The sequence below is a fragment of the Gekko japonicus genome, unplaced genomic scaffold (assembly GCF_001447785.1).
Source record: "Gekko japonicus isolate JY-2015 unplaced genomic scaffold, Gekko_japonicus_V1.1 scaffold394, whole genome shotgun sequence".
NCBI lineage: Eukaryota > Metazoa > Chordata > Lepidosauria > Squamata > Gekkonidae > Gekko > Gekko japonicus.
The window spans coordinates 1055870-1079400 of NW_015173135.1; the positions used below are offsets into that span (position 1 = coordinate 1055870).

The window sequence follows — 23531 nt, forward strand, 5'->3', positions numbered from 1 at the left end:
TTCCCTCCCTCTCGGGCTCTAAAGAAGAAAAAGTGTGCTTGCACACAAAAGGTTATACCTGAAATAAAACATTGCTAGTCTTAAGAGTCCCACGAGATGCCATTCCCCCCCCCGGCTCTTCCCTCCCCCTCCCTACCCAGAGGAGGAGAAGGAGGGGACGAGGAGCCCTCAGCCAATCAAAAGAAGGCCTAAGGTCTCTCCTTTGAAGCAGGAACTAGGAGAGACTAGCCAGAAGGAGCTGCCGATGTAAGAAATAGGAAGCAGGAAGCAGCACACAGACAGTTGCTCTCAGGCCAAATTGGGGCCTTGCGGGAGCTGGATCCAGACTGCGGGCCATATGTTTGACACCCCTGATTTAGGGTGATTAGATCTCTAACCTCTCTCTCCGGGGAAATTCAAAATGGTAGTAATTTGACAATTAGCTGTGAGGCTTTTGCGAGCTTCTTTGTGGATAAAGTCTTGTTGCTCCTCCAGGACCTACCTGCCAATATTGATACAGTATGGGAACTGAAGTCCCCTTGGCCATCTTTGGGTCCAGTATTGGTTCAATTCAGCTGGCTCTCACGGGCCAATGTTGATAGGACCCTGGAAGCTGTGAAGGCTACCACATGTCTCTTAGATCCATGTTCATCATGGCTAGTGAAAACCAGTGAGGATGGAATATGGACTCCCCTGGTGGACATTATAAATCTGTCCCTGAGTTTGGGGGTCTTTCTCGGGAGATTAAAAGAGGCAGTGATGAGGCTGCTCAAGGAGGAGGAGGAGGAGGAGGAGATTGGATTTATGCCCTGTCCTTCACTCAGAGTATCAGAGCAGCTTACAATCTGCTTCCCTTTCTCTCCCCACAACAGACACCCTGTGAGATAGGGGGGGCTGAGTGAGAGAATTGTGGCTTGCCCAAGATCACCCAGCAGCTGCAAGTGGAGGAGTGGTGAATCAAACCCAGTTTTCCCAGATTAGAGTCCATGCTCCTAACCACTACACCAAATTGGCTCTCTTCTCCTCCTCTTTGGATCCTGCCAATCTGTCCAACTACTGCCAGTATCAAACTCATCATTCCTGGGTAAGTGTCAGAGTTTATGTGCAAGCTGACTCAGAGTCGTGATTCAGTCCAGAAGGTCAGTTGCCAGACAGCAGAATCCAGTTCAGAGCATGGTCCAGAAAGCAAGGTCTAGCAGTGTCCAAGGTCACATATAATTTATTTATTAGATTTATATCCCGCCCTCCCCAAATGGGCTCAGGGCGGCTAACAACAGAGCAAGCAGGTCCAATATCCAAGTCAAAAGCTGGTCTGAAGAGCACTAGAGTGAAGCAGAATCAGGGGCTGTGCTCACACATTCCACTGGGTGGTAACTTATTGCTTCCACACCAAGCAGTCTCCCTTGACTGGCTTTTATAGGCATCTGTTGCAAGGTCTTACTTGCAGCCAACTGCTTGGGAGTAACCCTGCAGCTACTCATCATCAGCAAGCAGCTGGCCTCAGGCCAGGAGACGTGCACTTTGTCTTCTTTCCTGGAGCTCCATTCTAAATCTTCATCTTTGGCACTCAAAGGATGTGGGTGAAACTGGAGGGCTGGTAATGACCACCTGGGCTTCATCTGTTGGAACCAGCTGGTGGCTCTGTATCAGCTGTTGGCTGTGAACTCTGACAAGCCTGGAGTTCATCTTCTTGCTTGCTGGCTTCTGCTGCTTCAGAGCTGGCTACACAGGACTCCTCTCCTCCTGAGGAGTCATTCTCCCCTAACTGACTCACAACAGTAAGGTAGCTGAGAGAGAGGCAGTGGATCAGCTCCAGGCCTTCCTTGGAGACACTTTGGCCCTGGACCCTTTCCAATCTGGTTTCTGCCCTGGCCATGGGATGAAAACGGTATTGGTCACCCTCACAGATGATCTCCGTAGACAGCTGGATCGAGGTGGATCGGAGCTGCTGATATTACTCGATATGACAGCAGCATTCAACATGGTCAATTATGATCTATTGGTCCACCACCTCACTGGTGTGGGGATCTGGGGGACAGTCCTGAAGTGGGTTGTCACATTTCTCCAAGGTCAGGAACAGAGGGTGATGGTAGGGGAGAAGGTCTCATCATGATACCTTCTGGTTTGTGATGTTCCCCAAGGGGCAATCCCTCTCCCCAATGTTATTCAACATCTACATGTGCCCCCCTCACCCAGCTTGTGTGGAATTTCAGAAATGAAAAGGTGGAAAGTCTCCCAAAAAGTTTTTAAGACAAATAATAATACTCATAGGAATACGTTAAATATATTGAATATTTAAACACATAATACAATCCAAAAAGGTGGGATACGGAAGGGAAAAGGGGGAGTGGGAAATATAGATTCATCAAGTTTGTTAAATATTATGAATTGTTACGTACAACAAGTAAAATCAGATGTATTACCAAATGTATTACATATTCAAATACAGAAACAATTAATAAAGCATCAGTATTACAGAATTTTGGGTTAGATTCTCTCTTTAAGGAATAAACAAAAACTCTCGTAAAATTAACAATAATATATTAACGATAAAAGAGAAAACAGCTTTAACACTTGAACAGACTTCTATACTGAAAACTAAAAACTATTGTCTTCATTATCTAAATCTGAATTTTATTCTTACTGATTATTTAAATACTAATGTAGTACAAAATAAAATATTGAAATTATAATCAATATCTCCATCATCTTTAATGTGATATTCAAATAATTCCAGAACTAAAAAAGTTAATTATTCCCATAGTATGAGTAATAAGCTTGCCATTTCTGCTGAAATTTATTCAATGGTCTTTTGTTTATATAATTGATTAATTTTGCCAATGTTGCATACTCAGCTAGTTTTTCTTTCCAGATCTCTGTTGTAGGACAGTCTTCTGTCTTCCATTTCATTGCAAATATTATTCTGGCAGCTGTCAACATGTATTGAAATAGGTCTTGTGAGGTTCTGTCTATATTATCTGGAAGGATCCCCAGTAACATAGTCTCTGGTTTCATCAGGAATTCAGTTTTTAAAATATCTTGAATTTTTAAATGTTATGTTTTCCCAGTATCTTTTCATCTTGATGCAGGTCCACCATATATGATAAAAGGTGCCATCTTCTTTTTTACATTTCCAGCAATCCCCTTTGTAATTCTTGTCCATCTTAGCAATATCTTTTGGGGTGACGTACCATTGATAAAACATCTTGTACCAGTTTTCTCTTAATGCTTGACCAGCAATGACTCAAATACCTTTAGTTCATAGGTTTTCCCAACATTGAAACTGTATTTCCTCACCAAAATTTTGCATCAATTTAATCATGCAGGGTTTAACCTGTTCTTCTTCGGAATCATATTGAAGCAATAGCTTGTAAATTCGTCCTGATAAATGGTCTTTAGGTTGTGAGACAATCTTCTCAAAATCAGTCAGTTCATTAATAGCTCCTCTCTTAGTGCAGATATCATTTTTTAACCTGGAAGCAATTTGAAAGTATATCTACCATTGTATCTCCTTTCCTTCTTCTTTAATCTCTTGCCATTCTTGATGCCATCTTGGAAGTTTATCATTTCGCCATAGGTTATAAAATCATTATTTCTCCTTGTGTAATTGCTGTAATAAGCATCTATTGGTGACATTATTAGTGGAATTGTGAGCCACTCGGAGACTCCGAGTGAAGGGTGGGATACAAATCCAATCTCCTCCTCCTCCTCCTCCTCCTCTTCTTTCTTTTATCTTAGGTTTTGTTTTTTGATATAGATTTTTTAATCCACAGATAGCTATGTAGTCCATCATTGAGATTTGAAGATTCTCCGGTGGTCCAGGAGTGAGGCAGTCCTTGACTCCTTACTCCTGGGAAAGCACCTCACCCTTCCGTAGGCAGGGCCGGAAAACTTTGATCCCAGAGGGGAGGGGCTTATCCTCTGATCCCCAGTCTTACCCGTCCTGCCTTCTGAGCAGGACGTGCTGGCTGTGCTCTGAAGAGCACGAAGATCCCAGAAGACACTGGAAGGTCAGAAGAAGAAACGGAGACCTAAAAGAGGGTGACGGGAGAAGGTACTTATCTTCCAGCCCTAAAACATATTCAAGAGCTGTGGGCCTCGAATTACAATTGATCCAGCGCCGGAAGCCTTGGGAGGCCCCTAGGTGGTCATGGCACCGAGAGGAATGCCTCAGATTCCGCTGGGAAGGTGGCGGTAAACCGCTCCCCCCTCCATCCAGCTGCGGCGGTATGCAGCGGTTTTGGGGACAGACGCTCAGTGAAGAGCCTGGGGAGAGCAGAGGCAAGAGAGGCAGCCAAGGGTGGTGCAGAAACTCCGTCACCGTCCCTTTTGGCGTTGGAACGGAGCCCCCTCCTTGTTCCAGATCGTGGCAAGGAGGGATGCGGCTCCTGCGCAGTCCACCCGGTCGGCTGAACCACGGTAGGACTGTATCCATTGAGGGGGCAGGGGAGGGAGGGCTAAAAAGCGAATAAACAAACAAACACAATTATTCTGATAACAAATGTTTTGATTTCAGTGAAATTTTCTTATGTGTAATTGTGCCTAGCACTGGGATGCCCATGATATTAAGGTTGCCTTGAGATTTGGGGAAGGTCCTTGGAGAAGGAGGAATCTGAGGGAAGGAACTCAGGAGGGATCTGATGCTGTAGAATCCATCCTCCAGGGAAACAGATCTTTGTAGTCTGGAGATTAATTGTAATTCCAGGGGAATTCCTACCTGGAAGCTGGAACGCTACCTGATCTGTACATGACTGTAACATTAGTGGTAAGAAGGCCATGCAACAGGCCAAGTTAGTGTGTGTGTGTGCGGGGGGGGGGAGCACTAGGCAGGTGAACAGTAATGAGATGACCAGATGCACAGGAAGGCAGGGCTTCAGGTATTTTGAACACTTGTGGAGTTTCAGAGGGTAGCCATGTTGGTCTGCAGTGGAACAGCTAGATTCAGGTCCAGTAGCACCTTAGAGACCAACAAGATTTTGAGGGTAGGAACTTTTGACAGTCAATACTCCCTTCATCAGGTTTTTGTCAGATAATATCTGATGAAGGGAGATTTGACTCTCAAAAGCTCATACCTCCAAAACCTTGTGGGTCTCTAAGGTGCTAAAGGGCTTGAATCTACCTTTAATACTTATGTAGAAGAGCACATTTTTGTTGGTACACCTTTTTATACAGGAGGGAGAGAACTTCTATGCAACAATTAGAGGTACCGGAGTTCTTCCCATCTTCTTTTATATCAGGTCGCAATGTGGCAATAAAGGTACTGCAGTATTAATGGAACAACATAAGACAAAGCAGCAGCTACTTGGTATAAGTCATAGAAAATGTTTTTGTAGTGGTTTGTTGAGATTTCTGTATTTCAGCATTTGGGGGGGAACTTTTTTCTTTTTTGTTAATGTTGTAGTAAGATAGCCAACTACACAGGGGAAAATGTCCTGGCTTAATTAATGGAACTGGGCAGTTGAAGCTGGTCATGGCGTTAAATTAAATAATATCACCTGTTAACTGTGACAGAGCAAACTGATATTAAAGGGACAGCTAGAAGGATAGGTTTAAAAGCTGGCAACCCTGGCTCTGGGGCTCTCTGGAGAAAGCTGGGTAATTAAGAGGAACCGTGTTAATGTTCCTTAGGGAGGGAAATGCTTGCCAACTGAAATGCAGCTGCTTTTAATTAATATTGATTGTCCCTCTCAGTTAAAAATAGCAGTGAATTTCCAGGGAATTGAAAGATAGATTGTAAAAGGCCGTTTTTATCAATGAATAGTTTTTAACAACACCTCTTGAACCAGCCATGAATAATACCTCTGAGGGCAATCTCAGAACAAAACAACCTAGTTCATAGACATACAAGTATGTACATGGAACTTTGTGGAGATCCTAATAAGTACAGAAGAGCACTTGCTATGTTTTTTAGTCAAGTGAAGGGTTACCATAAAGTTGGCTTCCTAGAGAGGCTTCTTGTTGCTGAGGAAACCCCAATATTTATTATCTCAGCCTAGACCAACAGGCTTGGTGCTTGTTACTCCCTTGATCACTCATGAGAGTCCACCTGCCTAGTTTTCAAGTCCCCCAGAGCAATCTGGAGATTAATAACTTTGTACACCTAGTCCCTGATGGATCACTGCCTTGATGTGGTGAGGGGGCTTGCGTGGGTGGTTAGGCTGTGGGCTATGCCGTGGAGGACCACCCAGGACGGACAGGCCACAGCAGAGAACTCAGACCAAGTGCGATCCACTGGAGAAGGAAATGGCAACCCACTCCAGTATCTTTGCCAAGAAAACCCCATGGACAGTATCAAAAGGCTAAAAGATATGACGCCAGAAGATGAACCCCTCAGGTCAGAAGGTGTCCAATATGCTACTGGGGAAGAGCAGAGGGCATGTACAAGTAACCCCAGAAAGAGTGAAAGGACCAAAGCCGAAAGGACCCTCAGTTGTCGATGTGTCTGATGGTGAAAGGAAAGCCCAATGCTGCAAAGAACAATACTGCATAGGAACCGGGAATGTAAGATCTATCAATCAAGGTAAGCTTGACGTGGTCAAAAATGAGATGGCAAGACTGAACATCGACATCTTGGAAATCAGTGAACTAAAGTGGACAGGAATGGGTGAATTTAACTCAGAAGACCATTATATCTACTACTGTGGCCAGGAATCCCGTAGAAAAAATGGTGTGGCCTTTATAGTCAACAAGAGAGTGCAAAAGGCAGTACTGGGATACAATCTCAAAAATGACAGAATGATTTCTGTCCGATTCCAAGGCAAACCATTCAACATCACAGTAATCCAAGTCTATGCCCCAACCACTGATGCAGAAGAGGCTGAAGTGGACCGGTTCTATGAAGACCTACAACACCTCCTAGAACTAACACCAAAAAATGATGTCCTCATCATCATAGGGGACTGGAATGCTAAAGTAGGAAGTCAAAAGGTAACTGGAATAACAGACAAGTTTGGCCTTGGAAAGCAAAATGAAGCAGGGCAAAGGTTAACAGAGTTTTGTCAAGAGAACACACTGGTCATAGCGAACACCCTTTTCCAACAACCTAAGAGGCGACTCTACACATGGACATCACCAGATGGGCAACACCGAAATCAGATTGACTATATAATTTGCAGTCAAAGATGGAGAAGCTCTATCCAGTCAGTAAAAACAAGACCTGGAGCTGACTGTGGTTCAGATCATGAGCTACTCATTGCAAAATTCAGACTTAAACTGAAGAAAATTGGGAAAACCACGAGGCCATTCAGGTTTGACCTAGATCGCATCCCTGATGAATATACAGTAGAGGTGAAGAATAGATTCAAGGGTCTGGATTTGATAGATAGAGTGCCTGAAGAACTATGGACAGAGGTTCGTGACATCGTACAGGAGGCAGCAATCACCACCATCCCAAAGAAAAAGAAATGTAAGAAAGCAAAGTGGCTTTCTGATGAGGCTTTACAAATAGCAGAGGAAAGAAGGAAAGCGAAAGGCAAAGGCGAAAAGGAAAGATTTACCCAACTGAACGCAGATTTCCAGAGAACAGCAAGGAGAGATAAGGAGGCCTTCCTGAATGAACAGTGCAAAGTAATAGAAGAAAACAATAGAATGGGAAGGACTAGAGATCTCTTCAAGAAAATTGGAGAAATCAAGGGAGCGTTCCATGCAAAGCTGGCCATGATAAAGGACAAAAACGGTAGGGACCTAACAGAAGCAGAAGAGATTAGGAAAAGATGGCAAGAATACACAGAAGAACTATACAAGAAAGACCTCGATGTCCTTGACAACCACGACGGTATAATCACTGACCTCGAGCCAGACATCCTGGAATGTGAAGTTAAATGGGCCTTAGAAAGCATTACTAACAACAAAGCTAGTGGAGGTGATGGTATCCCAGCTGAGCTATTCAAAGTCTTAGAAGAGGATGCTGTTAAAGTTCTGCACTCCATTTGCCAGCAAATTTGGAAAACGCAACAGTGGCCACAGGATTGGAAAAGGTCAGTATACATTCCAATCCCAAAGAAGGGCAATGCCAAGGAATGTTCAAACTATCGCACAATTGCACTCATATCACACGCTAGCAAGGTCATGCTCAAGATCCTACAAGCTAGGCTTCAACAGTACGTGGATAGAGAACTACCAGAAGTACAAGCTGGGTTTCGAAGAGGTAGAGGAACTAGAGATCAAATTTCCAACATTCGCTGGATTATGGAGAAAGCAAGAGAGTACCAGAAAAATATCTACTTCTGCTTCATTGACTATGCTAAAGCCTTTGACTGTGTGGATCACAACAAACTATGGCAGGGCCTTAAAGAGATGGGAGTACCAGACCACCTCACATGTCTCTTGAGAAACCTGTATAAGGGCCAAGAAGCGACAGTTAGAACCGGATATGGAACAACTGATTGGTTCAGCATAGGAAAAGGAGTACGACAAGGATGTATATTGTCGCCTTGCTTATTTAATATATATGCAGAGTACATCATGCGAAATGCTGGCCTGGATGAATCACAAGCGGGAATTAAGATTGCTGGGGAAAAGATCAACAACCTCAGATATGCAGACGATACCACTCTGATGGCAGAAAGTGAAGAGGACCTCAAGAGCCTCTTGCTCAGGGTAAAAGAGGAGAGCGCAAAAGTGGGCTTGAAGCTCAACATCAAAAAAACTAAGATCATGGCATCCGGCCCCATCACTCCTTGGCAAATAGAAGGGGAAGCTGTGGAAGTAGTGACAGACTTCACGTTCCTGGGATCCCAGATCACTGCAGACTGTGACAGTAGCCATGAAATTAAAAGACGCCTGCTCCTTGGGAGGAAAGCGATGGCGAACCTAAACAGCATGATAAAAAGTAGAGACATCACCCTGCCAACAAAAGTCCGCATGGTCAAAGCAATGGTATTCCCAGTAGTCATGTATGGCTGCGAGAGTTGGACTATAAGGAATGTGCGACTGAACAACAACAAACACCTAGTTTGTTCCTCTTGGTGGTCCTGAATGCTAATAGTTTGTTCAGTCCTCATTTATGGAATCTAGGCATGGCATATTTGACTGTCACTGGAATCTCACTATCTATTGGGTACATTTTGAAACTCAGATAGCTACATGGACAGCACAGCAGGGCATGGAGACTGAGACCTTCCCCTGATGTTGCCTTCATGGCTCTGTGATTCAAAGGTTTAGTGCCTCTGAATGTGGAGGTTTCCCCTCAGTCACCTTGGCTAGTAGCCACTGATAGACTTGCCATCTATGAATATATCTAATCCCCCTTTAAAGCTGTTTATTCTTGTGGCCATCACTACAACCTCTGGCAGCGAATTCCACATTTGAATCATTCTCTGTGTAAAGTAATATTTCCTTTTGTCCTTCCTGAACCGACTGCCCACTAGTTTCATTGGATGCCCTCGAGTTCTAGTATTTTGGGAGAGGGAGAAAAATTTCTGTTTGTCATGCATAATGTTTATAAACCTTGCAACTTGATCTCAAAATGGGCCCAGGTTTCCTGCAAAAGAACGTCAAATTCCCTAAGGAAGCTTCCTAACTCTGGGTCACTGGATTTTTTCTTCCATCCGGTGATATTCCAAGACATGATCTTTAAGTCTGTAATTAACAGATCCATTTTTAGTCAGTCATAGTTTACTAACTAATCTAATGAATTACCAGTGTCGTAAAAATACAACCGTTTCTTGGACACTTAAGACTGGCCTCCACTGCCATCTCAGTTCCCTTGGTGGGGCGCTGACCATCCATCGGAGCCTGGTCACAGCCTATGATGGGTGACAAATCCATTACCATCTCCCCTGATTGACTGCCGGCATGCTCCTGGTTAGAGAGGGCTGCTGTCAAGAGGTTGTGCTCCCACCCCATGCTCTCATGTATCAAGACATCTGTAAAATTTGGTTGACCTTGCCCAGGGCTTTTTTTGTAGAAAAAGCCCAGCAGGAACTCATTAGCATAATAGGCCATGCCCAGCAGCAGAAACTAATTAGCATATTAGGCCACACACCCTGACAACACAGCTCATTCGCATATTCGGCCACACCCCCATGCCCTCCCTTGGCTTGCCTGGGTGCACTGTGGCTGCGGAGAGCCCGGGAAAGCCAGCCTTTGGAGGGAAGGGAAGGTGCAAGTGGACAGCTGTTCCTGCTCAGGCAAACCTACAAATGTCTTTTGGATATTTGCCTCCAACACCGACTCATCCAAGAACATCCCCAAAAGAGAGAGAGTTGGTTTATTATTTGTAGGAGTTTGACTATCAGGAAAAGTTTCCTGACTGGCATTATTTAATGCTGCTGCTACGCTGCCTTGAAGCTGGCAACCCAGTCTATTCCTGTTGTTATTATCTTTAGCACTCAGTTCCGGGCATAAAGGGGCCAGAATTGTGTTCAGTTGGACACGGGTGGGAAAGATTCCTCGAGAGCTTAAAAAATCTTTACTTCGAAGCAGGACTGAAGGAAGAGTTGATGTCATAAAGGTCAGCAGGACTCTCTGGGTCTGACACCCATTAGACAATAACTCTAAATCCATTAGGTCAAGCATTCTTGTCTAATCCCTTACTAGAGCCCTTAGATGCTTCTTCGCTAGTGTTTTTGAGTTCCAGGCAGGGATTATCCCATTATGTTTGCATACAGTTGACATTTTCATTGAATTATCCACTAGACCCCTAAGATCTTTTTCTCTTTCAGTCGCAGCAAGATCAGACCCCATTAGCCTATATTTGAACCTGGGATTCACTAAAGCCAGTTTGGTGTAGTGGTTAAATGTGCGGACTCTAATCTGGGAGAACTGGGTTTGATTCCCCACTCCTCCACCTGCAGCTGCTGGATGATGCTGGGCAAGCCATAATTCTGTCAGAGCTGTTCTCTCAAGGACAGTTTTGGAAAGAGCTCTCTCAGCCCCACTTACCTCACAGGGTGTCTGTTGTGGGAAGGGGAAGGGAAAGGAGTTTGTAAACTGCTCTGAGACTCCAAGTGAAGGGTGGGGTATAAATCCAATCTCCTACTCCTACTCCTCTTCTTCTTCTTCTTCTTCTCCCCTCCTCAATGTGCACCACCTTACACTTACCAAATTGAACTTCATTTGCCACATTGCCACCCACTCATGCAGTTGGTGATCCTCTTGGAGCTCTTCACAGTCATCCTTGGTTTTCGCTATCCTGAATAATTTTGTGTCATTGGTAACCTTGGCCACTACACTACTCAACCCCTAGTTCCAGATCGTTTATGAAGAAATTAAATAGTACTGGCCTCAATACAATTTTTGTGGGACCCTATTGCTTACTTCAATCCATTGTGAGAATTGTCCACTGATTTCTACTCATTGCTTTCTTTCATTTAACCACTTATTCATCCATAATAGAACCCACAAGAGAATCCATAAGGGAACCCGTCCTCTTATTCTGTCCTCCCTGGATTAGACTCCGAATAGTTTCCATACTACCTTTCTTCCCATGATAGTCTCTAATCCTCTTGGCACACTAGCTGTTTTTGTTGGAGTATGAATAGGGTTGCCAATGCCAGCTCACAGATGGGAAATACCTGGAAGTTTGGGGGGTGGAACCTGGGGAAGGCAAGGTTCGGGGAGTGGAGGACCTCATCAGGGTATAATGCCCTAGAGTCCACCCTCCAATGCAGCCATTTTCTCCAGAGGAACTGAGCTGAATTGTATGGAGATCAGCTGTAATAGCAGGAGATCTCCAGGCCACACCAGGAGGTTGGCAACACTATGTGATACACAGATCCTTGAAAACATATACCTAGGTACAGTAATTTTAGAATGGATGGGTTGCAGTTCCATCTTGAGTGTAAATCCAAGTTGAGTTTTGTTCCCATGTCATGACTGAAAGCCCTCTGAGATCAGCAGGGCTCTCTCCTAATAGCATCCTCTATGTGGCATGTTCGGAGAGCAAAAAGCATGCAGAAAGGCATTCTCAGTGGCTATCCAATAATATGAGTGGAATTAATCTTTCCCCTCGGAAACCAGCAAAGCTTGAGTGACTTATTCATATGTTTGGTTTCTTATCACTTGATTATTTAATATTCTGTTATTCTCCTACAATTGTATGAACTGGCTCTGTTTGGGTTTCTCCTGTTTGCATTGACATTGGTGATGATAAACTTTCATTTCTAGTGATTAAACTATGAATGGTTCATATTATGTTCAAGTCATCACTTGATGCTATGGTCAGCCTGTGGTGTACATACATGTGTGAACTCAGCCCTATGTCTCAGCATCATTTAGAAGTGCTAAAGAATCTGCTCATTAAGATTGGCTGTTGGGCGATGCACTTAGATGTTCTGAATTTTATATTTTCATTACAGTGTTAATGCAATAGTTATTCTTTTATATAAAATATGCTGCTTTAGAACAAGGCTTTGAAGCAGTGAACAAGAAATTATAACATGGTATGTTTGTGCACACTAGAAATGTTAATATGTTCAGAATCATAGAATATATGTAAGAGAAACAGAAGGCAAACAGGTATTAAACCAAAAGAGGGTATCCAGGGACAGAGATGTAAACAAGTAAGTTTATTAGATTTATTTATTTATTTATTATTCACATTTTTATCCCGCCCTCCCCGGAGGCTCAGGGCGGCTAACGGCGTATCGCCGAATAAAACAGTAAAACAGTACAAAATATTAAAAATACATAAACATTAAAACAATTTTGGTGCTCCTCTCAGCTAATTTCCAATTTCTAAAAAAGATGGCCGCCCCCTAAATGTCCCGTTCTCACCCATAATGCAGCGATTGTGGGGCAATGATGATACATGCCCTCCATCATGATGTCCATATATGGGGAGTGGATGGTAAACTAGTGCGTTGGTGGTACACTAGTGGTGGTGGCGGCGGCTCCTATTCAAAAGCCTGGCGGAAGATGAAGTATGTAGAGTTTCTTTATATCTGTGTTTGAATTTTAGTGCTACCTACAGTGAGCTTTTGGAAAGGGGGGACCTGTATAATGAAATGAGATAAATATTTTGTGTTTTATTATTTTAGAAAACAAAGTAATAGTATAGAGGGGGTACAGAAAAGAAAAGAGGGATTATATAACATAATTTTATATATCAAGGATAATTATATATTTCAGAGTGTATAAAACAGAAAAATCTTCTCCCCAACATCCTTTTCATTATAATTTTTAAGACATTATCTATAAAATATAATGTTGGGGTACTCTTATATTCATTGTTTTACATTTCAAATGTCATAACTGATCTATTTTGCAACTATGTCATTAGTTTCATCATTACTACATATTCAATATTACATATTTTGCCATTTCTACATACTCGCTATAACTTAACAAAAATAAATAAGTACAAAGGAAAGTCTATTATAGATCTCATAATAAGAAAAAAAGATGTTTATGCTTAAAATCTACTTCCTTATACATTTATAGTCTAGATGTTACATTTAAAACTTTTTCTCATTCTGCTTCTGCATTGCAATACATCTATGTATAATTTTTAAACTGTTTCTTATTCTAAATGTGTCTCCTTGTGTAATACACATTCCATTTCTCCTCAGATTTTATAACTGATCTGTTTCTCAAATAGGTTGTTAATTTAGCCATTACTGCATAGCTGGCAAGAATATTTTTCCAAGAATATTTTTCCATTCTTCTAAGCCTGGGCAGTTGTCTAATTTCCATTTTGCTGCACAGATAATTCTAACCACTGTCACCATGTATTTGAATATCTCCAAAATTTTTGGTAATTTATTAGGTAGTATGCCTAATAGCATATTCTTAATTTCCGTAGGGAATTTAAATGTTAATATGTTCCACATTTTCCTATGGATTTTCTTCCAATTTTTTTTTTTTTACTTTTTTACAAGTCTACCACATATGGTAAAAGGCTCAGTCTATATCTTGACATTTCTGGCAGTTTCCTTTGTAGTTTTTGTCTACTTTCTTAATATCCATTGGGGTTATATACCATCTAAAAAAAATTTGTACCAGTTTTCTCTTAATGCCTGGCTGGTTGCAAACTTAATTTCTTTTCCCATAACTGTTCCCATAGATGCAGAGGTATCTGCTCTTTACAATTCTGCATCCATTTAACCCTACATTTTTTCACTTGTTCTTCTTCTGTTTCTAACCATTGTAGTAAATGGTCTTTTTGTTTTATAATCAGCTATTCGAACCCAGTTACCTCTCTTAGAGTGCTACCTTCGATGTTGATAATCTTCTTTAGTCTTGAAGCTGATTGAGAATATAGCAACCATTGAATGTAATGAGATAAATATTTTGAAAGGTTTTATTCCTTCAGGCCCTTATAGTTATTGTAGAAAAGCTGAATTAGAGACAAACATCAGTGTTTTTGTAAGTTAATAATGGCAGCTTGATTACTGTAGGCTCAGTAAAATTTCCCATGAGATTCTGTCTCATTAAGTTTTATTGACAGTCATGCAGTTTTCATTGCTTCCTCTAAGAGCTTTGTAATAAGTAGGATCTTGTTTTGAATGTTCTGTATTGCTTTTTAATTTGGGCAGTATAAATTCCACACAATTTATCTATACTTTACAACAGATTAGAGAACCAAATTGCAGATTAACAGATTAGAGATCACATAGAATATTTTGCATTTGCGAGATCCTTTAACAGCTGTAGAGGCACAGAAAGAAGTTTGGAATTGAGAACAATCTGTTCTGACACATGTAACATTCTAAGGGTGGTGATAGTAGATTCCCCACCACCACCACCTACTGTGTGAGCCCAGCTTCACAATTTGGGTGTCAGGGACACAATAACTCAAAATGCCAGCTCAGTGAGTTCCTATGTCAGGGAGGTGTGTTAATGCTCAGTAGTGTTCCTCATACATCAGGCATGCTGTCCTCTTCTAAAACTATTTAAGATCGTGCATACGCATTTATGTGCGTATATGTTCATTTCTTGTCCCTCTGTCTCCAGCACGTCACAAATATTTTAAAAAGAATTGCAAAACTGCTCTGGGAATTGGTGATGGGGGTATTTGGTGATGTCATGAACACTACTCAATAGGTGCTTGGCTTTCCCCCTGTTCAAACCGAACCATGCTGAATATGTTCAGATCTTTTTTTTTCTTTTCTTCTTTCAGAAATTGCCCCAGGAGAGAGAAAGGTCAGCAACACTGTCAGACTGCCTAACCACTTTTAAAATGTTACATCTGTCTTGGGTTATAACAAAAGTAGGGCTGACTTGCCACAACAAGGCTATCCTCCCTTCTGTTTCGTAAGCATGTAATATTGCTGCTCTATTGATACCTCTAAAACATAGTACTATGAGAAAAGTACATTCTTTTTGTCATCATCTGGAAATATTGTCCCTAGTTCCAGAGAGAAGTCTGAAGCCAAAGACAGCTAAAAACAAATTGTTGCTACCAGCAATACTGGGACTGTTCAAATTTGAACATTTTTTGACACTTCCTAGGAGTAAACCTTACTGAATAACATGGGACTTCCTTCTGAGTAGACCTGCTTAGGATTGCTCCCTGACTTGTTGTTTTAGTACTGATTTAACCAGCCTGTTTATTTGTTGAGCTGGATCCAACCAGTTTTTTCACTCAATCTCACCCAGTTCCCCTCCTTACTAGAGCCCCCATCCCACAAACCTTTCGAGGTCAAAGGTCTCTTCTCACTAGCTGAAAAGTTGATTGGATTCAGCTCAATTTTCAGAAAGACAAGAACAAAATTGGCTTTACTGGGACTAGCTATTATCATCTACAGAACACACTGCCAAATAATGAGATGGCTTTTGTGCAGTGCCCCACTAAACTTAGAATACAAGTTCTTGACATATTTTCTAAACGTCTCTCAAGTATTTTACTTTTCTCTGTGTTGTCACATCTTTTCAATGCAGTCCCAATACCATACCCTTATTTCTCTCACTGGCCTATGAACATCATTTCTGTGAAAGAAATTCAGGTTTCCCAGCAGCAGATATGCTAAATGAGAGAAGTTTTGGGTTAAAAAAAAAAACAGGCACGCTTGTTCAGAGGGAGGGCATTATAGTATGCCATTATCTTAAATGCAGTGGTATAGAAAACAATAAGTTTATTGGCTTACTTGCATAGTGGAAGCTTCTTTGATAGAAGATGAGGGCACCTCAGCCTGGGATCATCTTGAAAACAATTGATATGTGCTGTATCACAAAGAAACCGGTGTTCGTAGTAGAACTCTACAGTTCCAGTCCAAGCTTCAGCACCTCAACCATCCCATAACCATCACTTTGAACTCAGGGTGTTTGGAAATAGCAGACCTTCTCATTGGTATTTGAAAAAGTGAGCGGTGACTTGTGAATGTTGTTAGTTTTTACCAGAGGTCATTTCGGGGGGGGGGAACGAGGGGGAACACAGTTCCCCCGGGTGGGGTATGGGGGGGGTGCCCTGCCTCTCCCCACCCCTGCCTGCCTGGGGCCAGGGAGGGCCTTTGCGGGGCTTCCTTGCACTCCCGCTGGCCTTGCAGGTCTTGCAGGTCCACTGCCGGGCCCCTCATGGGGCTCGGCAGTGGAGCTGCAAGGCCGGCAGCGGTGGCCGGGACCTTTGGGGGTGGGGTGTGTGGCCTTATGACACACTTCCGGTGATGTCAGGGGGTGTGGCCTTATGGCACACTTCCGGTGATGTCAGGGGGTGTGGCATATGCTAATGAGTTATGCTAATGAGTTCCCCTAGCTCTTTTTCTACGAAATGACCCCTGGTTTTTACCACAAATGTTGTTAGTTTTTAAGGTTCTACTGGACTCTTACTCTTTTCTGCTGCTACAGACAGACAGACTAAAATGGCTACCCAGCTTGATCTACCTCTCATTCTGTTACTTGTGAACCAGTAAACATTTGCTCATAATGGCATCCCACAAGGAACAGTGTCTTTGGCAGTTAACTATTCAAATGAAACTTTTGTGGAGGAAATGCCTCCTCTCTCCTTTTCCCGTTTGGAACTTGCCATTTCTTGCTCCCAAACCTTGTAAGGCTCTTGATTCATATGAACGTGGCAAGAAAATGAATCTTCAAGGGCCTGAATGTTTGTATGGTGGCTGACAGACTCCAGTGCCTTTCACAAGGCCACTTGGCGAAAAGAACAGAGCTTGGAAAGAAGTGGGTCCAGGTTGTTTAAACCAGCTGCTCTGCAAACTTTTGGATGGGTTAACTGAGACCAGAGCAAATGTGTTGCTGCTGTGGCAGCACAAGACCGACAGACAGATAAAGTACAATGCATGCTGTGAGGTTTTTATCTTAGGTCTTTGGACCTAAGTACTTTATTGTTCAGTGTCACTGTTTGCATTAGCTCTTTGCAAAGAAACAAGACGTCCCTGTTGTTTGCTGATGACTTTGGAAGCTGTGAACTCTGACCTTACTGTTTCCTCAGACCACTTCCCAATGCCAGTGCTTTCTGTGCACACCCATTTATATCCAGTTGACTGATTTCTAAGAGTTATTTCAGCATAGATGAAACAATAGTCAAAGGGTATCTGCACTTGATAGTGATTTAAGAAATACACTATCGAAAAATAAGAACAGCAGTAATTTATGTTGTTGCATCTGCAAGGCAATAACATTCATTAATGGACATGAATCCATGTACATGGAACAAAACTGCTTCGGCTAGGCATAACCAGGCATTCAGGGCCAATCCTGAAATTTGCAGTCTGGGTGACACAGGGAAAGAAATGTCAAGATTAATCAGAAATGGCAATGGCCCTGAAGCTCTAGTTGTTGGGAGAGAAGAGTTAATGAGTTCAGCAAAGTTTACCAGGTCAGTCATTTGGGAAGAGCTCTGTGATCTCATGGAAGTGGACACTTCATACATTGCAGTACCGGTAGTCAAATTCTGAGCCTCTCTGTTTCCAGCAACCAGAGTTGTGGATATGGGAGTGACCAATGTGGATCCCATAAGTCCTGGTGTCAGCATTACTCTAGTCATTAAAATTCAAACCTGCACCTTCTCAGTGCAAGGGCTTTGGTGTATGTCTGCAGTACCACACCCTGAAGTCAAACTCTCAGCTAAGGTGATCAGAGCACTGTACAAACATGTCAGGTCTGCCTCCGCCCCCTTCTGCTGCCCCATGTTCTCCTCCTGTTGTTTCCTCTCCTAAGTTTCTTTGAGACCCAGCAGGCTTCACCTGAGCTGATTCCCCGCTTCATTCTGAAGCAGTGAAAGAATTTGGGTAAGCAACCTTAAGACTGCTGTGCTGGGAGCACGGCTAGGTTTGCTTATTTATAAGACTGACTTGTGATTGCTGCTCCTGCATGCCATTTGTGTCTGCTTATGGAGGACTGGATTTGTCAGATTCAACTAACATCTTAGCTTTCCAGTGGCTTCCCCGCTGAAGATTAACTCTTTCTCTGCAGAACAGCACTGAAAAGAAAAATTAGTGGGGTTGCCAAGGAGGAATATCTGCTGAGCACTGATGTGCTGGCATGGTGAGGGGGAGCTCTTTGTGAGGGCTGTGCAGCTTCCCTCGCCCTTCAGGGAATTGTTATGGAAAAAAGAAAACTGAAAGCTGAACTCCTTTGGGAAGGCCTTTACTCCATCTTCACTCTTGTAACCCAGCAACAACCATCCACCAATCAGCTTTGTTCAATGGCAGAAGTAGAGTTTGCTTGCAGTCCTTTCTTCCTTCTCCCTTGGAACTATCCTCATCAGCATCATTACTGCAAGCCTGATCTCCTTTCTCACACTGTCATTTTCAAGACCTTTAGGAGAGGGACCTGCAAGTATATCTGTTATGGGGTGACGTGATGTCTGTTGGGGGGTGGTGACTCTCTGTAAATTGTCAGATTAGATGAATTATTTAATGAAAATGAATGGTTGACACTGGCTAGGCAGAAAGGAAGGAGTTAAAGGTGGTCCAATTGATGCTTCAGAAAGCATGTCAGGCACATGTCTGTCTGCTACCCTGCATGCATACCACAGCCATTTGTTTACTAAGGTCCTTCTGCTTGTGGGGGAATTCCTAGCCACACCTCTTTATATGTACTGACAAAGTCCTTGTCTATATTCCTGAAATACTCTGATCATACCTTCTGGAATTTGGTATAACACTTTTTTATTTTTAAATTGTCAAAGAATTCATGTTGTCAGATTTTAAAGAAATGCAAACCTACATCTCCTTTAAGCAAGAGGTAATTATCACTTGTTGGGGGTGTATACGTAATTATTGCACCCTGCATGGGAATTGCCCACTAACATCTGCTAACAGCTGCACTGCTGTGTGTTCTTCTTTGCCAGCTTACGAAGAATCAAGTGTGTTCCAAGACCAAAGAGTGAAGAAATTGCAGCCTGTGGAGCAAGCTGGTGAGTGAGAACTTCAAAATGTAACGGGGCTGGGAAACTTGCATAGAAACCTCTGGTTGAATAGGGAAACACTTACTTAACACACAGACTTAGCTGGGCTGTGGATCCTATTTACGTGACATGTTGTTGCTGCTTTTAAAAATACATCAGAATAAAAACAATCATTATAAGTCAAAAGTGGTAGAAGGTGGGATAGGAATATTTTGAACAAATAAATAAATATGTGGTAGAGGATCAGGTATGCACTTCTGGCCACAACTGTACATATATCAGTCAGATGGGAGGATGAAATAAGGAGATTTCTAATTGGACTTCAGGGGGGGAAAGTGGGAGAAGAAAAAGGTTTCTATGGAACACTTTTGTGAAATGCAAAACCCAATGGGTAAGTGTCCTAAGGAGAAAAAATGAGGTGGATTCCCAGGGCTGTGGCACTCCCTTAGGAAGAAAGGGGGGAAAGTTGCACAGACTGGGTTATATATGGCCTTAAACATGGATGTTTCTTTATCAAGCCCAATGTGTCTTTGTTATAGGAAAGGAAGCATGCAGTATCATGAAAAATGGTTCCAAAGCACCATGTGAAAGTATGAACCAGACCATAAACTTAGAACATTTCTTGCCATGCTTAATCTAGACAATCGCTCATTACCATGGGTAAACCTATTATAAGTTGGCTGTTGCTCGCATTAGAGCCACACAAATTGTACCATGGCAATTAGCAATTAGATTATGCTCTGCAACCTCCCCCTCGCTCCAGTACGGTTTCTGAGTATGGATGATAATGGCCTCCTGGAACATTTTTGGTGACAGGCAGGCTGCCAGAGGAAACAAATTCCTTCGTTCTTCAGAGGTTTTGCTGTTTTCCATTTGGTGAGAGGTTTGTATAGATCCTTCAGGCTGATTCACATATACCTGAACCTCACATTACTTATATGGCTGCGTGTAGTTTTTGCAGTAGTGGCAGTGGGGCAGTGAGGGCAAGAAATGATCCAATGGGGAACATTGAAGGGCCTTCTCTCCACAAACTGGTGGTAAGTAGAAAAGGGCTATCATGTGTCTGGGACAGGAACTAAACTCCAGTTGTACTGCTGATAGAAAGTCCTTGTGTGATCCCCCAACAAACACAAGGACTTTGTAACTGGAAGACTGGCCCACAGACGATGATGAAATTGTGACCTGCCTCCACTGAAAGCTATTGAGGCTCAAGTGATGCAAAGCAGCAGTGTGTAGTGTTTTGTTCACAATGGTGATTTCACGCATGGAGTTTTGCTCTTGTGATCAAAGTGATGAGGATGTATGTGTGAACACTCGCTTGGTGAAGCATGTTGCTTTTCACTAACAGCTGATCAGTGATCAAATAACACATCATTGCAGTGTTTAGTAGGACCTGTTAACAGCTTGCTGAGCATGCAGGGGTGTTTTAGTGTAAGAACTCTCTGTGTTTCTCCTGTTTGTTGTCCACAGGCTTATTAGCTGTATGTGAAGGCCAAACCTCTGTTCTCCACAGGAGATTGGTAACTGGATCTCCTTGGTTGCTTTTGTTGCTCTGAGGGTTGCCAGCCTCCAGGTGGGACCTGGGGATCCTCCCCAAATTATAGCTCATCTCCAGACTACAGAGATCAATTCCCCTGGAGAAAATGGCTGCTTTGGAGACCGGTCTCTGTGGCCTTGTACCCTGCTGAGGTCCCTCCCCTCTCCAAACCCCACCCTCCCAGGCTCCAACCCCAAATCTCCAGGTATTTCCCCACCCTAGGGGCTCCACATTTGATCAGAACAGTGGTGCTTGGTAGGAATTGTGTATTCCTTTCCAAACAACTACAAAAAGAAACAAAAAGCCCATTTAATGTCATTTGTTTGGCGACGAAAATGAAGTGAGAAGGCAGCAAATGTACAATTTCCCCTTTTTTCATTCATTGCTGCATCCTGGAGCCTCCCTTTCTCTCTACTTACCCTCCTTGGCCTTGTCTGAACGCTATTGGATGGTCTTGCTGCTGCTGTTTGGAGTGTCACAGCCAGCCAGCCAGGGACCAACTGGCCAACCAGCCAACAGAGCACCCCCCTCTCCCAGTGATGCACCTGGGGGGATTTGCAATGTTACATGTTGGTGTACCCAGAGGGCCCCTCCCTTGATACATGTGTGGGGTGTGTGTGTGCATGCTGTCTTACTGAATGTCATGTGTTATACATGTTCTTTGCAAGCTCAAAGGTTTATTATGGTTCAGATATTTTTCAATAAAAAAGAGAGAGAAAGGAGCAACAAAAATAACAAAAGTTGCTGCAGTCTGAGCTTTTATTTATAGCCATTCTACCCTTTTATTTTGTGCAAAACTCCCCACTGTTCAGGTTTTACAGCTTCTTCTTCATCTGTCCCCAATACACCCCATATATAAGGAATAGATGGCCCCCTCTCTTAAGCTTGTTTCTAATGGAATAGTAATCTGTGTTCACAAAGGATTTAGAGCATCACATCAGTTTGCAGGGTTGCTAACACTTTGCAAACACCCAACCTGCCAGCTTTATTATCAGGGAGAAAAGAAGAACCTTACATGCTTACACTCACTGTGTAATTGAGGTGGGGGGAGGATTTTTTTCCCCCTGTAAGGAAGCAAAGCAGTATTTATAAAGCTGTGGCTCTTTGAAACAGCAAAGAATAGAGTCAGCTCAGCAGCCACCATATGCCTTCCCATCTTTATAAGACTGAGCCATGCCTCTGACCTTTCTTTCTTCCTAGCCCCTGCTATATCCAATCCAATGCACTGCACAACCTTATTCATTTTTACTTGGACATAAGTCTCACTGAATTCAGAGGGTTATGGCACTACTTTTAAGTGTGTGTAAGACTGCAGATTGTTCAGCTCCTCTGGGAAAGGTTCCTTCCATTTTTTGTTTGCTAGCAGAGTTCTGTGAACCTCTATGATTAGGATTTTCTTGGGCAGTATCATTATTTATAATCAAGGAGAGTAAACATTGGGTTTCTGCAGAGCTTGACACAGCATACAATGATATGTGCGAGGAACGCAAATATAGGTGTAGAGGGGAATTGTTTCCCATGCAGCAGCTATGAACTGTACAGTCTTGCAAAGACATATTTATCAGTGCTGAAATGAGTGGTTGATTTTGAGGGAGAGTTTAACAGCTGGAAGCCTAAGAACCTATAAAGCCATGAGAATCATGGAACCTGAGATAGAGAATTTAATAAAATGCTTTAAAATGTTTCTAGCTCTCAAGGCATCTAAGGAAAAAATCTGAAGACGTCTGTATACATATTTTTGCTACACTATTAGAAACCAGACAGAAGTTTCTAGTAATCAAGAGATGAGACTTCTCTGTTGGATACCTCCCAGGGTTCCTCCATTGTCCCAATACATGTTTGGCTCCCACAGGCTGTCTCTGGAATATTCTGTCATTCCTCACACTTACTATTTAATCTGTGACAAAGGAATGTTACCAAAAGAAGAAGAAAAAAGATTGACCTGGATCCATTGGAGGATTTCTGTGAAAGACAGGAGGGAGAGATTTTTTGTTGATTCTTCCCTCCCACTTCAGAGCTTAAACTCTCTCCTCATGATGTTCCAGGGGGTATTCTGGGTTGCAGCAGAAGCGAGGAGGCAAGGCAGTCTCTCTCTGATAACACTGATCTGTGGAAATTGTCTGGTGAATCCTGGCTATTGTTATTATACCATTGCAGAACAACAAAAACAAAACAGACAGGGCTGTCCCCCCAGAGGTATACAGTCAAAATTGGGGGGGGGGGGAGACAACAGATCAAGGGAAAAGAGAAACAAGATTAAACAAGTATTAGTGGAACAAAGTTTGAGTTTGGTGGCATCTTTAAGACCAACAAAGTTTAATTCTGGGTATAAGCTTTCATGTGCATGCACATTTCATCTGATGAAGTGTGCTTGTACACAAAAGCATATACCCAGAATTAAACTTTATTGGTTTTAAAGGTGCCACCAGACTCAAACTTTCTTCTACTGCCTCAGACCAACATGGCTACCCTCCTGAAAGTATTAATGGAATCTAGTTGTCATCTTCTGGGCATGGAACAGTGGTCACTGTGGGTATGAGGGGGAGGTATTTGTGAATTTCCTGCATTGTGCAAGGGGGTTGGACTAGATGACCCTGGAGATCCCTTCCAACTCTATGATTCTATGAATTTACAATTTGTTTCAAATTAGGAAGATGATAAAGGGGTTCATCAGAAGAATTTGCATGGGATAACTTGATCAAACCTGCAAATGAAGCAGTTTATATTTATTTTTGTTTCACTTGCTCCTATGTGTGGTTGCAAAATTTG

The 23531-nt window shown here is 42.7% G+C and overlaps 1 protein-coding gene across 1 annotated transcript in view; it reads left to right on the forward strand.

Moving 5' to 3' along the window:
* The window catches only part of PAK6 (p21 protein (Cdc42/Rac)-activated kinase 6), a 71343-nt gene that overhangs the window by 4196 nt on the left and 43616 nt on the right, over nucleotides 1-23531 (forward strand). Inside the window, exon 2 of the mRNA XM_015422185.1 lies at nucleotides 19169-19234. The gene's annotated coding sequence lies outside the window, so the exon portion shown is untranslated. The remainder of the gene's footprint in view (nucleotides 1-19168; nucleotides 19235-23531) is intronic.